Below are 17,129 nucleotides of genomic sequence, written 5' to 3'. Positions count from 1 at the left end.
CAAATTATTCTCGCAAACTAACACGCTATTCAAATTTTTCTAATGTCCCTCACAATTCTAAAATTCTAGAAACCCTGATCTTGTGTGATGGTGTGGTTACTTCACAATTTGCTGCATGTGTGATGATATCGTACCAAAAATGTGCTAATTTTTACCCTCTATCTGAGAAAGAATGCCTTCGTCCAAAGTAATAGCTCTAATGGTAGAACTCAGGCATCAAAGCTGACCTCTTGAGGAAAAAAAAAAAATTGGTGCTGATAGAGCTTTGCGGAAATCCCTTGATATAGCACATGGTTTTGTTTCCCAGAAGTAAGGCTAGTGCTTGCTCTTTGGTCTACTCAATCAGCTTTTTCTGACTTCATTAGAGGTTTTATTCTGGACTGGGTAAGTTTCGGATTTAACTTCCCTCTCTCCTATGAAGAGTAGCAGAGTTTCCTCAGAGAAATCACGAGTGAGGATAAAATAGAAGGAAGAGCAAATAAAAGGAGGAGAGGACAAGAAATCCGTGCAGTGTGCAGCAGAAGAGAAAGAACAGGTCAAAGGGAAATGGGAGAGCAAAAAAGAGTGCTACTGAGCAGACAGGAACAGGAGAGGAAATGCAAGGGAAAAGCAGAGAGCAGAGGAATTAGCACAAAGGAAGGTGGTGAAATGCGGGGATTCCACCAGACAAGTGAGACAGCTGAGAAGGAAGAGTGGGTTAAGATAGAGAGAGAGGATACAAATGGGATAAGACATGGAGTAACCATTGTCAAATATGTAGGTAAGGAAGGCTTGGTGGTCTAAATGAAATGCGCATTGTTTGTTTGTAATTCTGGTGGTTTACGATACATCTCAATGTTTCATCTAATTTTAGTTGAAGCTATAATTTTGTTCATTACATGCAACTGATTATTCTCAATGTATCAGGTACAGAGGGCCCCTTATCAAGGGGTAGAAGTGATCTCACTTCATTTATAATCCATTATTATGCATACATGAATTAACCTTACACTGTTGGAAAATTTCTGGCAGTGCCTGGACGTCCTAAGCACTGTTCTTGACAATATAAGTATTGTTGTGCCTATTTACAGAAAGAGAAGCGATTCTTTCCCAGAAAGTAAGATGCAATTTAAATGCTTTGGCCTAAGTAGCTGAGAAAAAGGATATGGCCTCGGTGGAGTTTGCAGAAAAGCCAATTCCCATGTAAACATGCTTCTCTTTCCATTCCCACTGCCACCCTAGTTCACGTCCCCATCATCTCTCACTTGAAATATTATGATAGCCTCTTAGCTCCTTTCCCCACTCCCACCTTGGATCTTTCTAGTAATCCACACAACACATCCAAACTGAACTTTTAAAAACATTGCCCCTCAGCTTCTATGTAAATTCTCCAGTGGCCTCCCACAGCACAAGGGACGAACCTAAGGTCCCACAGGTACTTGTACAACCTCACCCATGTATCTCATCTTTATACTCAGCTCGGCTGATCTTCACTTTTCTCCTCAGATGTGCCATTCTCTTTCCTGTCCTACGACCTCCATGTCTGTTCTGTCCTAAGACTGGAACACTTCCCCCTTGTTCATCTGGATAAATAGTACTCACATTTCCTGTCTCAGTGTAAATACTGCTTTCCTCAAGGAGCTTTGCTTGAGCTCCACGCCTAGACCAGGTCACTGCTGCTGTGCTCATTGCTTATTTTACTTCTCTATACATCAATTCATATAATTTGTAATAATTATTTTAATACTTATTTGCATCATTTTTGTTTGCAGTTTGTGACCCCCAGCTGACTGTAAGTCTTATGAAAACACAGGCCCGGTCTATCTTACCCATCACTCTTCCCCCAGTGCCTGCCATGGTTCTCGTCATATGACAAGTGCTCAATAGATGAGGTTGAGGAGTACATGAAATTTACATTTCCAACATCGTAGATTTGTTTTTCAGTCCCAAGGAGTCTGCCTCAGGTAGAGCACATACAACGCATACAATGATTTCTCCACATCTATTTGCAGAGAGAGAGAGAGGAGCGAATCCCTTTGGCTCCCCCCACCTTGTCTTGTGTTCTGAATGTGCTCAGCATTACAGCCAGGTGGTAGTCAGAGCCAGCAAGCCCCTGAGTGCTCCATATATACAACGCCTGCAATTGTCCCCCATGAAATCAAAGTGATGCACAGTTTTGGGAACCTTTTCAGCAGCTGTAAGAGGATTTGCAATCCTATTTAGTTAAGATGGAATCTAGCTGAAGGGCAGAATGTAGTTGGAGAAAAGAGGGGCATTACTAGCATTTTGTATACAATGAAGGAGACAATATCTTTGGTTCTTTACTTACTTGACATTGCTTTCTTCATAGCAAGTCTCATAATATCCTCTCCTGATGTACAGTTGCAGTCTTCTGCAGATTCCTCACCAGTCCCTCATGCTTTACTCTGAAACGACAGTGTCCAAAATCTGTACTTAGTGTAATGACTGGTTTTGAACATCCCAGGATGACTGACTCAAAACCTTTTGACTAAATGTTGCGGGTTAGGTTAGAGGAGTTGCCATCAGGCCCAGAGTCAATCTAATGCAGCTTCCAATTGTCTTCCTATATGCCCAAATATTGTTTTAAAGATACTGACATAAGCTGACCTACTACATGTGACTGTTCCTTTCCGGTGGTGACAGGGACTAGAGAAGAAAATGGCTGTTAACTCTAGCATAAGTGATAAGATAAAATGATCAGGATTTCATTTTTTGTTTTTCTGGCAGCCAAACCTGCTTGTAGCTTTCAGAAGTCATGCCCACTGATGGCATTAAACACTTAGAGCCTCTCATCCCAAAAGGACACATACACAATTATCTTTCCACTGGCTGGATTAGCCCAGGTCAATGTTATGTTTAATATTTAAACATAATCTACAGTTATTTGTATTTGCTTACTCAGTGGTCATCTGCTGAATGAATATGAATACAAATGAACTTGGGGAGAATTATTGAGGACTATTGAGTTGGACAGACCTAGTGGGAAGGTGGTGTCTATTTAAACACCTGTCTTCCACTCTCCCACCATCTGTGCAATCACTTCACCCTTCAGCCTTAGTACTCGCCCCTTCAATTACCCTGTCAGGAGGAGAGTGCAGCTCAGGTGGATAGAATGTGGGTTTAATACGGCCCATTGAGCGTGATGTTGATTTCCTTTAAGTAACCATTTCTGTTCTTGCTATAAATCTCTGTCTATATATCTATGCTTAATTTGAAATAATAATCTAAGGAAAAAGCCAGTTTATATGTTTTGTGAAGAGACTAGATCAAATAAGCAGACGATAGGTCGTCCAAAGCTGTAAGTGAAAACAGCAGAATGATGCATAATTCACAGGTTACAGAGAAGTTAAAAGAGAAGGTTAATATTTTAATGCTTTCTTAAGAATTCTTTCCTTCAAATACTCAGTATGAATATAAAAAAACGTTCATACGTAGCTATAAAGGAAAGGGAAGGAACTCAAATGTAATCCAGGCCTACTTTATTTTGTTGCATGTAATGCTAGAGAGTTTACATTCATCTTCTCATGTAATAAAACAAGGTGAGTGTTTTACAACAAGAAACCTGAGTTCAGAGTTTAAGTATTGTGGGATACAAGCCTAAATCTATCTGTTTCAAAGTTCTTCCCTTTAAGTGGTTTTATCATTTACCTGATGACAGTACATCAGTCTGGGTGATTCAAACCTCTAATTGCCTCACCTCACAATGTGTCATATATTTTGCTATATCCCCTGTAGGAGACCAAAAAAATTAGAAAAATGGAAATCATAAGAAACTATACATCCATTTCCCTAGACATGACATCATTAGAGCTCAAAGGAATTGGATCACTATAATAGGTCTATTTCTACCCATTCATTCTTTCATCCAAAACATAGTCTTCTGATTGCCAACTATGTGCCGGGAATTAGGATAGGCATTTTGGCTGGAATAAGCTAGAGGGAAATGCTCTGTTACCATAGAGCATACAATTGTAGGGAGCAAGGCAGAGGGAGAGCACCAAGATGGCGTCCAGAGCTCACGCTCCCTGAGAACGGCTCCGGAGGTCACCAGATGTGTGCTGAACCTGAATCCGGTCCTTCAGACCAAAGTTCTGGGACAAACCAAGAGGCCTCCTTCACAGAGAGGCTGGGGTGTGTGTCTCAGTTTGCTGTCTGTACAGTGCACCAAGGGTGGCAGCCTGCCAAGAACTCTCTCTCTCTCTCTCTCTCTCTCTCTCTCTCTCTCTCTCTCTCTGATCCACAGTCCCATGGGACCCAGGGACGCAGGCCCTGTTGGCCACCAGAGTGAGGTGATCAAGGCGCTCCCCCCAGGCAGCAGCTGCAAAACTGGGGCACAAGATGTAAAAACCAGGTCACCAGTCATGTGTAAAGCTCCCTTCCAGGAGACACTGGAGCTCTGAAGCATGGCAGAGGGAGAGCGTGAAGAGAGCGCCCACCCTTGGAGGTCTCTGGAAAGGATTACAGTCAGCCCCTAGATGTGTGTTTAATTAGAAGCCTGCCCCTCAGGCCACATCCATGATGGTTAACTAATGGGCCTCCTTCACAAAATGGCGAAGCTCCCATCCTTGATCGCTGCCTCTTGCTGTGCCCTGGGAGTGGTAGCTGTTTAAAAACTCTTTCCCTGTTGGTTACAGTCCTGTGAGACCTACTAATGTAAGCCTCACTGGCCACCAGAGCCATGCAATGTAGAGGTGTCACCTGGCAGCAGCTGCAAAAATTGGGGTGCTCAATAGGGGTATAATTTTTTTTTTTGTGACACCAATTATTACAGTCCCATGAGACCAGAAACACAAGCTCCTCTGGCCTCCAGGGCCAGGCAGTCAGAAGGCATCCCCTAGGCAGCAGCCACAACGACTGGGGCACAAGGAAAAGCATTTGACAAAATTTAACATCTATTTGTGATAAAAGTTCTCAATGAAGTGGGTATAAAGGGAACATAACATAATAAAGGCCATATATGACAAGCCCACAGGTAACTCACTGGTGAAAAGCTGAAAGCCTTTCCTCTAAGATCAGAAATAAGACTAAGATGCCACTCTTGCCACTTCTATTCAACATAGCGTTAGAAGTCTTAGGCAGAGAACTTAGGAAAGAAAAAGAAATAAAATGCAGCCACACTTGAAAGGAAGAATTAAAATTTTCACAATTTACAGATGACATGATATTACATATAGAAAACCCTAAGGATTCCATCCAAATGGCATATTAGTCAGCCACAAAAAAGAACGAAATCTTGCCATTTGCGACAACATGGTCAGACTTCAAAGGCATCATGCTAAGTGAAATAAGACAGACAGAGAAAGACAAAAAGACCTTATGATCTCTCTTATACATGGAATCTAAAAAGAAGAAGAAAATAAACATGCTCATAGCTACAGAGAGCACATTGGTGGTTGCCAGAGGTAGGGGGGTGGAACGTGGAATAAACGGGTGAAGGGGGTCAATAGGTAAAAAGAAAAATAAAATGCAGTTGATGTAAAACAGATACAAAAATTATTTTATCAGATATACTTTAACCGTGAGATTGCATACATATGAGACACGTTTTTAAAGGAGAAGTTTGCAGTTGATTTTCTGAATTTGTCAACATATTTACACCACTACTCAGTATTTTATTTTTTGTAGTTGTATTGAGGAAAGGCACAGTTGGCCTTCAATTAAAATGCACAGCACCTCAATACTGAACGACGAAATTCCCATTTTAATAGGAAGGTATTCAGTACCATTCAGCAAGATGCACAAGTCATATGTCCTTCTCACTGGAAAATTAACCCTTTTCTCCCTGGTTCCTGAGCCAAGAGTAGAAGGTGCCATTCACTCCTCATCTTTAAACGTAGTAAAGTCAATCAGACAATTCATAAGAGATACATTGTGCCACATCAATTTCTTTGCTGTTTAGATGAAATGAGCTTTGTGTTGTGCTCAAATTAGACACTCATCATGTATAATTAGCCCCTTACATAGGACAGCTGCTGGCTGTCACAATGCTTTCAACCCAGTGCTGAGTGTACCCATTGTTGGTGTTTATTGTGAGCATTACTGAACCAAATCTATGAGATATGCATCATTTGATTTGATGATAAATATAGAAAAGAATTACCTAGAGAAAGGCATGACATGCTCATCTTCAGTTAGTTAACTTGGAAGTCATTCCATTAAAAGGCATTAGTCTATTATATTGGAAAATTATTTAAAAATTTTTAAATATTAAAATTAAAAAAATAATATTAAATATTATTCTCTTTATGAAAATAAATAGACTATTTATGAAAAAAGGAAACAGCACATTTGCCCTCAGTATCTTCAAAGGACTGATGAAGCAATTGAATCATCGGGATGGGTCTCATTGATAAACTGAGAATCAGGAAATCTTGGATTTAACCCTAACTTTAAAACTTTGCTAATACACTTACTCCCTACTTTTGTCATCTGTAAAATTGTACAATTATCAACAAGCATTTATATGAAGCACTTTACGATGGAAATGTTACTTCTCATCTCCAATTGGAATAGTTTTACAAATAGATAACAGAGGAAAGGGAAACCTGTGAAGTCACAGTGAGTTAGATAAAGAGCTATTACTACAACTCCTCAAGTATATAAATTTTATTCTTAATCCCACCCAGCTAAAAAGAGAAGTAGAAATTTAATATATAATGTTAGATGATAAAGGGCAATAAAAGCTGTGTCATGAGCAAAATTATCCATTATCAAATTATAAAGGTAAAATTTGGTTAGGGGATATATTCAAATTTTGACTGCCAGTGTGTAATATTTCTGTGAAGTCAGTTTTTGTGGACTATTCCAAATGCCATTTACGACATTGAAGCAATGTGTTTAGGAGTGAGGTACTGTGAAGGGCTGTTTTGGAAGTGAGAGGTTATCTACCTGCCATACATACATATTTGTATGCGGTGTGGGTGTACATATACATACAAGTACATTAACAGAGTTTATTAAACAGAGTTCAATACACGTTTATTGTTGACACACATTATGTTTTCCTTACTGGGTCCACTTTTGGGAGTTTGTGTAGACAGGGCTGATATTCAATTGGAATACAACCAGACTGGCTAACACAATTGTTTATGGCTGGCATTGCTTCTTCTTTATGTAGCAGGCTGGCATTCACTTTGGTTAATGCTTGTATCCTACTGGTTATTAAATATTTTTATTATTGTTCTGGGGGCATATATTTTAGTGTATTCTATAGGATACTTTATAAATCATTGATAATAATTATTAACAAAATTGTAACAATGGCAAAAAAAAGGGGAGATACAATTCATGTACTGCATATTGTTGAGAGATAAAGTTGGAAAACAGGAAGAAATAACCAAAAATATTGTTATGTTCAAGTTAAATAAGGAACCATGTACTGAGCAGGTGTGCCTATACAACAAGGGTCAAGAAACACACACACCGAACGTTTCCAACTATAGCAAGAGAATTCCTCATTTAAATTACTTCAAGAAATCCTGACGATGGGAATATTTTTTAGCGTCTTTGGACTGAACAGATAACATTTCTCTTTCTTGCTCTATCTCTATCTCCTCTGCTCACTCCTCCTCTCCACAGAGATCAGAAAGAAAAAAGAAGTGACTGACTCCTTAATGTCATTTATTAAAAATGCTCCAAAGCCATCGTATTCACAAATGTTTTAAAAATATTATTTTTTTACAAAAGGAAAATATTTAAAATTTTCGTCTTTCATGACTTTGGTAGACACGTTTTTCTACATCACTTTTATGTACATTGTCTTTTATTCTATTTCGGTAGCATTCACGCAGGCTGAGCTGGTACATAAGAAGTAATTTGGCCAATTTTATTTGGGGAGAAAATATTAGAAAATAATTGTTTTATCAATAACATTTGATTGAAGTCAGCTACTTGGTCTCAGCATAACTGTTTGACTGAATTCAACTAGTTTTTTTTATGTTAATTTTTAGTAGATTCACTTTATAGTCAAGAATTCTATTTATTCTGTTTCATAATGCCAAACCATATAAAATTAAATAAGAAATAATCATAAAGGATTCTCTACATTTTTTTCTATATCTAGAAATAACCATACCATTCATCATGAAAAAAATAATTTTTTAAAGGATAGCTAGCAAAATTTACTCAACAACCTTAGATCCTAGTCTTATAAACATCAACTTTACAGATAACTTTCTGTGACTTATTTCACTTGTAGAAATGTAGGCAGTTTCAATATAAAAAATATAGATACAAAGAAAATTTCCCATCAAGAATACTTAGTCCAATCTTAAGTGACCATAGGAAATTTCAGCTTACATGGATTCTCCAAATGTACTTTAATGATGGGTAAAACATAGTCTCCACTGAAGTATATAAACTTCAAAAAAAAGATTTTGAGCAAATCTTTTTTAAAAAAGCAAAGAAAATCATATTTACAAAATGTATTTAAAAAATCTCAAACATCATTTTTTCTTACTTTCAAAATATATATTGAGACTCAAAAAAAAAAAGAAAAGAAAAAACGAGGGAAAGAGTGAGGGAAGGATGAAGGGAGGGATTAATTAACCAAACTCAGGAAGAATTTTTATCAGTAAAGTATAGGTGGGACGTTTAGGAGGACATAAACACTAGTACAAATTGGAAGCAGTTAGCCTGTCAGGGTCATCTTCATGCGTTCTAATTAAGATTTATATGGGGAGTTATTTTTAGTAATCAGGAGAGCCACCGTCTGATTTTCAACTAAGAACTGAGAATTGGTTCATCTACTTATTCAAAAAAAAATTATTGAACAGCTACTGTATGCCAGATATCATTGTATCTATATGCCAGTTACCACTGTAGATGCTAGAAGGGAAAAACCAATAACCAACTTTGTTTTTGTATGTTTTTTCAATTTGATATGTCTGATGAAGGTGAATGCAAGAGAGAACTGCAAATGATGGCAAGTGTTATAGACTGAACATGTGTATCCTCCCTGAAATTCATGTGAAAGCGGTCCTCCTCATTGTGATGAGAATGGAGCTGGGAAGTAATTAGGTTTAGATGAGGCGGTGAGGGTGGAGCCCTCCTGATGGGATTAGTGCCCTTCAAAGCAGAGACCAGAGAGCTTACTTGCTCTCTGCCCATCTTATGAGGACGCAGAGAAAAGGCAACCAGGAAGAGGATCCTCACTAAGAATCCAACCATGATGGCAATCTGATCTTGAGAACTTCCAGCCCCCAGAACTGTGAGAAACAAAGGGCTGCTCTTTAAGCCACCCAGTATGGTATTTTGGGACAGCAGCCCAAACAGACTAAGAGATAACAAGAGAGGATGCTTTTAGGAGAGAAAGGGAGGAGGGGGATTTCCGCAGTAAGATTATTATCTGAGATAATCACCAGGGCCTTCACAGCTGGACAGTTTTGTCTTTTTTTTTTCAATCTAGACTCAAGCGAGTAATTGATTTATACCAAAACAGGTCAATAAGCTAGGTAGGTGTAAACCAGGATGGTTCATATGCCTCTTAATAGTGAAAGGGTTGGTGGAAAGAGTCAGGCCTGAGCTCTACTTCCGGCTTGGTCACTGTGCAGTTTCATCCTGGGGACTGAGTTTCCCAACTTTTCTGGGACTTGAGAACTTCATCTATATAAGGGACCAAGACCCTTCCAGATTCTCTCTGTTATTCTGAATCCTGGGCAGGCCCTGCCAATAGTGTTAATGTTCTTGGATGAAGATGTGAGCCTTACAAATGGCTCACCAAAAATCTATTTCCATTCCTCGAGAAAATAACTCATAACATGTTCTACTGTGAGTGCGTTAGTGGCATCATCTTTAAATACGAAATAGAAAACCTTTAGTTTTTCCCATAGATCTGAATTCAGGAGAACCAAGACCAAAATATTTACTGGCTGTGCTTCATGATAGCTTCTAAGTGGCTTGCTTAAAAAAAAAAAATCTTGTTTTAGGTTACATAACTTGGCTCTAAATATAAGCAGATACAGTTAAAAAACAAAAACAAACACACAAAACAACAGTGTTCTGACATACATTTGCTTTTCCAAAATGGATGTTGAATATGAAGAGATCAAATTAATAGAGAAAAATTATTCCTTTATGCCCAGGTTTAATATGGGGCAGATTTTCCAAGTCTTCAAATATTTGCTTGATTTGGGGACTTTTCTTAATTACCTTTATTCCTTCTCAGAATCAGAGAGTCGTATGAGATCAGACTCACTCTGAGCTGACCCAAGCTTTTTAACTTGTCAAATGTGAATGTGAATGTTTTGTTTTGTTTTTGTAGAATTAGGATTGTGGTGAAAGGAGAATTCGATGGCACTTTGAAGATAAATAGTAAATATCATAATATTCACCATAATAAGATAATTATGTAGATATAAATTTTGAGGTATATGATTAGAGACACTGGAGTCTGAGCAAGAAAACTAAGGTTCATTTTAAAGGCACTTCTTTTTACAAAATCCCTCAGGTTTATCTTTCTAAAGGTTTCCCCTTTTCTTGCTGCTTATTTTCATCTGAGATAATATCCCTGGAGTCCTCAATCACTGCTCATGTCTTCAAGTGCTCCACCAGTAAGGGTTTGGATTTCAGTATCTCAGAGAGGAGTAAATATAGAACCAGAAGAACTTGTCTGAATCTGAGACCTTATTTAGGGAGAATGAAAACCACCTAATGCATGTTGTTAGCATTTGGGTTTCAAAGCAGAATGCTTTTTACGTGCTTGCTTTTAAGTTTCACCCTCATCGTAGTTGTAGCACTTTGTTATGGTTTGGCTTCTTTCCTAAATATAATTGTTTGGATGTCCAGAAATATATAATGGAATCTCGTAAACACAGAGAAACTTTAAGGTCACTTAGTTAACAGAAGCACCCTTTCTTACCTCTCATGAACTCTGCATCCATGGGATTTTAGACTAGGGCTCATTAGTGCCTAAACCTAATATATACCTATCAGAACTTTTCTCTTCTCAGTGGATTAAAGAGGGGTTTTATTTTTAAAGATCATTATTTTTGTGTTTTCTCTCCCTTCTGGTTCTAAAATGCGGCTCTCTGCTCCATCCTCCTCCTTACAGATTATGTTTTCTGTTACTTTTTTCCTAGATTCCCACTTTCCTCCTGTCCTTGCATGCCTCAAGTTTCTTGCCAGTGCCATTGCTTTTATTTCCAACCATTTCTTTGTTGGTCTTGGGCTCGTGAGGTCCTGGCTTGCACAGGGTTTTCCCCTCAGCTTTTTTTCCCTGTTCATCTGCCTGAGTGGCCTGGCTCTGTCTCCACCTTGGGCTGCCACACACTCTTACCACTGTTCTGGAAAAAAAGACTTTTCACTCTCAAGTTAAACAATGGCCTGAACTTTTCAAGGAACTTTCCAAAGCTCCTGGGTGTCATCAATCTGCCTCTCCATGACTGGAGAGGTGGTGGTCAGAGCCAGTCACATCTTTTGGAGTTGAGCCTCCAGTGTTGCCCGCTGAAAAGATTACTGCTTCCTTGTGGTGGAGATATTGTACTCTACGGAGAGCCTAGAGTGGGGCTGTCACTCTCTGCCAGGTTCAGAGGGTTTTTTTTTTATTGTCCCTGTCAGTTAGCAGCCCAAGGTTACTGCCAGCTCTCTGTCAGGGCTTTGATTTTTGTCAGCTATGGCCAGGTCCTTTTAGTTATCTGCTATCTTTTCAGCTTTGTTCAGGCTGAGCTCTACTTGTCTACTAATTAGCTCTTTGGAGATTTCCCTTTTAAAACTCACTATCACAGAGGACAGGAACCGTTCAAAAGTTTTGTGCTTCATAGAAATTCCATATTCATCCATATCTCGTACAGCCGTATTTTTAAAATTAAAAGTGGCAGGTCAGGCCAATTTAAGGTATAGAAATAACATCGTCTGTAAAGGGAGACCTTCCGGTTCTTGATCAGGTATGTAGATGAGTGACAGGGAAAGGAAAAGGTTTACATCAAAAAACACAGAGGAGTACAAATTAAAAAGAAACTATCACTCTGTATAACATATTCACATGTTCTTTATCTTCTGGTGTGCAAATATTGTGCTAGCTGAATATAAAAGTAGCACAACTTTAGGGTACAAAAAAAAAACCACACTGTAATAACATCAAGAGTGGTCTTACATCAAGGAGGGCCCTGAGGATGTCTTTGTTGTCAACTTCAGAAGAAAAGAGAGGAACAGAGGAGGAAACTGGCAGAAGGAATAGATGCCAAAGAGAACTCAAAGGATTAGGTCCGGGTGAGGTGATCGGTATTCGAAAACAGTCTGCCTTCTGGCTCTGATCTAAGGGAATAGGCTGGCAGCCAAGCCAGAGGGCATAGCCGCACAAACACACCTCCAGCGCACTGCTTGAGGGTTGCCTCAGTGCCTTAGAAATTGTGCTAGCAATTAGAAATAAAGGTATGGAAGAGCAATAGGCAAAATACTCTATTTATAGGTAAAACTCTGCTTTTTACATAATCCCCAACCTGGCTGTCCCCTCCACACAAACATACCTTCCCTTTCGTGTTCTGCAAGCCCCCCTTCTTTTACTAAGGCTCCCAAGTACATTTTTCCTTCCGCTAACTTAGTGCTGTTGTAAGTTGCACTTACACTGCATTTACACACTGTTAATGCCTGCAAGATGAAAGTAAAAACCTTTGAATATATTAATGCTATAACACAGATGTCTTACTTTCTACCCTCTCTCTTTTTCTTTTTTTTTTTTTTTTTTAGCAAGTTGATGTGGCTAATAATGATGCAGATTGCGCTGGATGGATGTGCAGATGAAACAGGGGAATACAGATTAAATAAAAATTTCTTCAAAGCTTACGTTTGCTTCATAATTTAACTTCTGGGCTTGTCTCAGTGGTAGTAGGTGCGACCAGGCATCATAACATTGTTCTAAAGCATCTTAGCATCACAGTGAAACAAGCACCCAAACAGCACGGCGGCACTTTTTCGAAGCCAGAGGAAAATAACAGCAGAAAAAATAAAGCCTGCCAGGGGCTCCATAGAGAGAGGCCTGACCCAACTGCTAGTAACGGGGGAGCTGTGAGAAATCAGGGACAGAGGTTCTGTGCTTAAGTAGCATATCTGTTGGATACTGAACTTTGCTTTTTATAGCTACTTTGAAAGCATCAGTAGCTGCTTCTTCTAGATAGTGAATGTGGTATGTGCCAGAGGTGGTCACATACTCACTCTGGAAACATCATGGAATGACTCTATCATTGAGCTCTTTTAAACAATGAATACAAGGGATACTGATGACATCAGGCCTTGGAGCAGGCACAGTTGATTTCTCTTTCCTGCAGCCATTCTCTCACTCAGGAAAATTTGTTAACACCCGGCCAGGTATTTTACTAGGTCCCTAGGATATAAGAACGGGTGAAACATGACCCCTTCCTTCAAGGAACTCATAGAGAGAGGAAACGTATAAACAGAAGACCTATAATATCATCTTTTAAAGGAATGAAAAAGTGCTGGGGGATCTCCTAGGAGGGAATAGTACCATCTTCCAGGCCAAATGTGGCAAGACTGCATCTGGAGTCTGCATCTTTATTGGGTGAAGATAAGCTTACCAGCTGGACCAGGAGGCATGTGTCGAGGCCTGGAGTCATTGGATGAACCGCAGCATTGAGGAACGGTGAGCAGTCCAGGTGGCCAGAGCTTAGTCTGTATGTGTGGTTGGGGGAGAACGCGTGGGGCAAAATGACAGGTGATCAAGCTAGGGCAGTGGGTTTAAGCAGACTCTACAAGGCCTCCTATGCTAAACTAAGGCATTTAGCATTTACTCTACAAACAGGCAGCCAAATGGAAGCTGCCAGCAAAGGGAAGGGGTAACGTGACCTGATGTCCTTTTTATGGTAACTGTCATAGCTGAGAAGGGCCATTGGCCTCTCAAGAAGAGATTGGTGCATGGAGAACCTTAGGATGTGTGCAGTTCTCCAGACTGGGATGACAATAATCAGATGAAGAAAAGAGGTGGGACTCAAGAGATACTTTGACGAACTTAGATTGAACAGGATGGAGCTTCAGCTGAAAATTTCAGGTAGTGGCCATCTCAGACCCTACCCATCTGCTATCTTAACTAATGTGGGAAGTTCTGAGATGACTTGCTGAGAATCCCAGGATTCTTCCCAGGTAAAAGGAAGTCCGTTCATAAGGATCTAATAATATACATGGAAGAAAGTCATTCTTCCCTCTTACAGGGTGAGTTTTGTGAACACAGACAGCAGCTATGCCCTTGACCACTGTGTTACCCCTCACCTCACCTAAATGGGACATTGAAGATAACACACTTTGTAATGTTTTCCTGACTGAATCAAAGTGAATAGCAAAACTGGAGGGCAAATCATGACCCCCCACCCCAGATTATTAAAAAAGCATTGCATTTATTTAATATAGTTGCTAGCTTATAAAGATCACCATAATTTATTATTATTATTATTTTTTTTTTTTATTTTGAGAGAGGAAGTGACCAGTTTATTGTAAATAATAAAAAAAAGCTACCCTGTTGTGCTATTTGGAATTAAGTGCCCATCCCTCTGTATAAATAAGACTAAGTATTTATTATTTAGGTAGTGGCCTATGATACTGATATCTTGGCTGACATCCCAAATGACACACCCAGCATGTCTATGTGGTTCCAATGGCAGATTTGCTTCAGGAAGTAACTGTCCAGGCCTTGTGTTTTTGGAGGTGGTGATGCTGCAAGAGAAGTGGTCCTTTGCCTCTGCCAATGTTACTAAAGAAGCAATAGGTAAACATGGCTGACAGGGACAGTTGGGCAGGCTGTGGTCTGCACAAAGACACCCTGCTGAGGCACAAGTGGGGACTGAAATCTAGTTGTGTCCGTTTGATGGGGACTTTTCCTTAATCACGTCTAAGTGCTGGATGGGAGAATAGGAGCCTGGATTTAAGGTAAAGGAACTAGAATGAATGTAAATGGGTATTGCTGAGACCAGTTTCCAGGGCAATGCCCCAAACATACTCCCCCGTCCCCAGTCTGCATTGTGTCCTGTCAGACTTATTTCCTCTCAGTAGTTTTTGAGCTTTGTATCAGTCTTGCAGTTTGGACCTTCTCTCTCACACTGACCTTGGCTGGTGCAGCTTTAAAGGGGTCTAAAAAGGAACAGGCACACACAGTGTCTTTAAAACGATTGACACAGCCATCTGTCAGGCGTCTATGAGAGACGGCGCTCCATGCTCATCTGGCCAACTGGTCGACTGCAGAACCCTAATCATCACATTAACGAAGCGGGGGGCATCGTCCAGGGGATGAGACTTCAGACATTACTTATGGATGAAACGAGGTCAGAAAAGGTCAGAAAAGACGGGAGATGAGCTGGCCATGACAGCTGTCCAAGATGCCCTTGAGATGCAACATCACAGCAGAGGAGCCTGGGCTGCAACTTCTCTTGGAGAAGGGTTTTGGTCCCCCAGAATCACTGCTGCTGCCGTGTTTCAAGCCCGAGGCAAGTCTCCCAGGCAAAGCAGCCCTCCTGGAGGAGGATGCAGGAGAGGCAAGCAAACACTGCTTTTGAAATAATGAAAGCGTTAACCTCATGTCTGTGCTCTGGGGAGCTTTGCTGCCAGGCTGGGACTGCACGGGAGTAGCTGGGTATCAGTACTGTGGCCAGTCCTTCAGCGCCTCTCTGCATGAAAGCATGCACACAGGCAGGAGAGAATGGACGGCTTCGTGTCTGCAAAATACACACAGCCTGGTATAGAGAGAGCTGGGGAGAGAACTTTTTAAGAGCAGGTCTCATGGAAGAAAAAATCATTTTAAGTATATTTCTTTCATTGTACAGTCAAATAAAGAAGTCTACTCTTATGAGTGATAGTTCACCATTGTCTGCCTAATTTTCTGATGTAGAAATATGAAGTCAGAGGTTCACTTGGAGAATTATAACAGGATTTACTCTATCTTATTAAATATAAAACCTTAAAAGAAAATAATTTCCGACTTTTATAAATTGTCCCTCACCTAGGGCCAGAAGTATTAATATAAAAGGAATAGATTTAGAAACCTAAATTTATCATTCATAAAGTTTCTATTTTGTTGCACAAGAAAATAGCATATTGAATTGAGAATTGGTCACTTCATTAAATGTTGCAAAGCCCGCTTTTAAGCTCACCTTGACTGTCCCAATTATACCTAGCCATCACTTAGAATGAAATACAGATATAATAGACACATTTTTTGTGAAAAATAATAATAGTAACCTCAAGAAGCTAAAGTTTAAAAAAGCAGAGCCCCCATTTCCAAGTATAAGAAATCAATCCACGTTGGTGTCAAGGTTGTAAAAGCATGTCAAGAGCTTTGACTGTAAAAATAAGGAGATCAAGAATTTTTTCCTTTCAGAGATGAAAAAAAAAAAGCATTTCTAAATTGCAAGTACCTCTAGCATATTGCTCAATGCCAAATGCAACTTCCTTCTGTTGTAGTATATTGTAATGCTATTCTTTTCACAGATGAAAGTTTTATTTTTTTTAAAAAAAGGATACAGGGATATGTAGATAATATGGGAGTGATGGCTAGGAGGGAGAGCAATCGTTTATGTGGCCTGGGAATTCTCTTCTCTGTCACTATCCTCTCCCTTCTGTGAGTATAGCAAAATAATTGACCAACATAATTAAATATGAATCCACATAACTTCAGACTCTAAACGTGTGATCACTCCTCTTTGATAGGCTAAAAGGGGTGCTTCACCCAGCGCTGTGTTCTAAAAGCAAAATGGAAAAACCTATCTTTTCTTTGATTTGTGAAAAGATGCCTCTGCTATAAATAAGAAGCATATACTTGACCTTTCTTTAGGAAGCTATCTGAAACCTTAGAATGTATTCATCACAAATGTAGTGGGGACATTATAATACATTGTAGTCCTTCAGTCACAGTTTTCCCCACCAGTATTCATATGTTCTTAAAAGGAAGATGTTGTCAGCTTATTTGGGAGACAGCAGTACCATAGAACTAAAAGAAAACAAACAAGCAAAAAAAATCATAATATCATGGTGATCGGCATTTAGAAAATGAATCACTGATATTTACTGAAGACCTGTAGTGGGCATGCTCTTTACCAGGTACTACAGAAAGGTATAAAGAAAATGGCAAATAGATTTCCTTCCCTCAAAGGGCCGACAGTCAAATGGAAGGAACACATATAACCAAATGCATG

General features: G+C 39.6%; 1 protein-coding gene across 2 annotated transcripts in view; it reads right to left on the bottom strand.

Moving 5' to 3' along the window:
- TTC29 (tetratricopeptide repeat domain 29) overlaps window positions 1–17,129 on the bottom strand; it is a 360,428-nt gene that overhangs the window by 234,774 nt on the left and 108,525 nt on the right. For both annotated transcript variants that reach the window (XM_019730723.2, XM_074338461.1), the window contains exon 4: window positions 2,309–2,405. The gene's annotated coding sequence lies outside the window, so the exon portion shown is untranslated. The remainder of the gene's footprint in view (window positions 1–2,308; window positions 2,406–17,129) is intronic.

The sequence above is a fragment of the Rhinolophus sinicus genome, linkage group LG07 (genome assembly GCF_036562045.2).
Source record: "Rhinolophus sinicus isolate RSC01 linkage group LG07, ASM3656204v1, whole genome shotgun sequence".
NCBI classification, from domain to species: Eukaryota; Metazoa; Chordata; class Mammalia; order Chiroptera; family Rhinolophidae; genus Rhinolophus; species Rhinolophus sinicus.
Note: the sequence above shows the minus strand (reverse complement) of the source record. Positions and strands in the feature narration are given on the sequence as shown.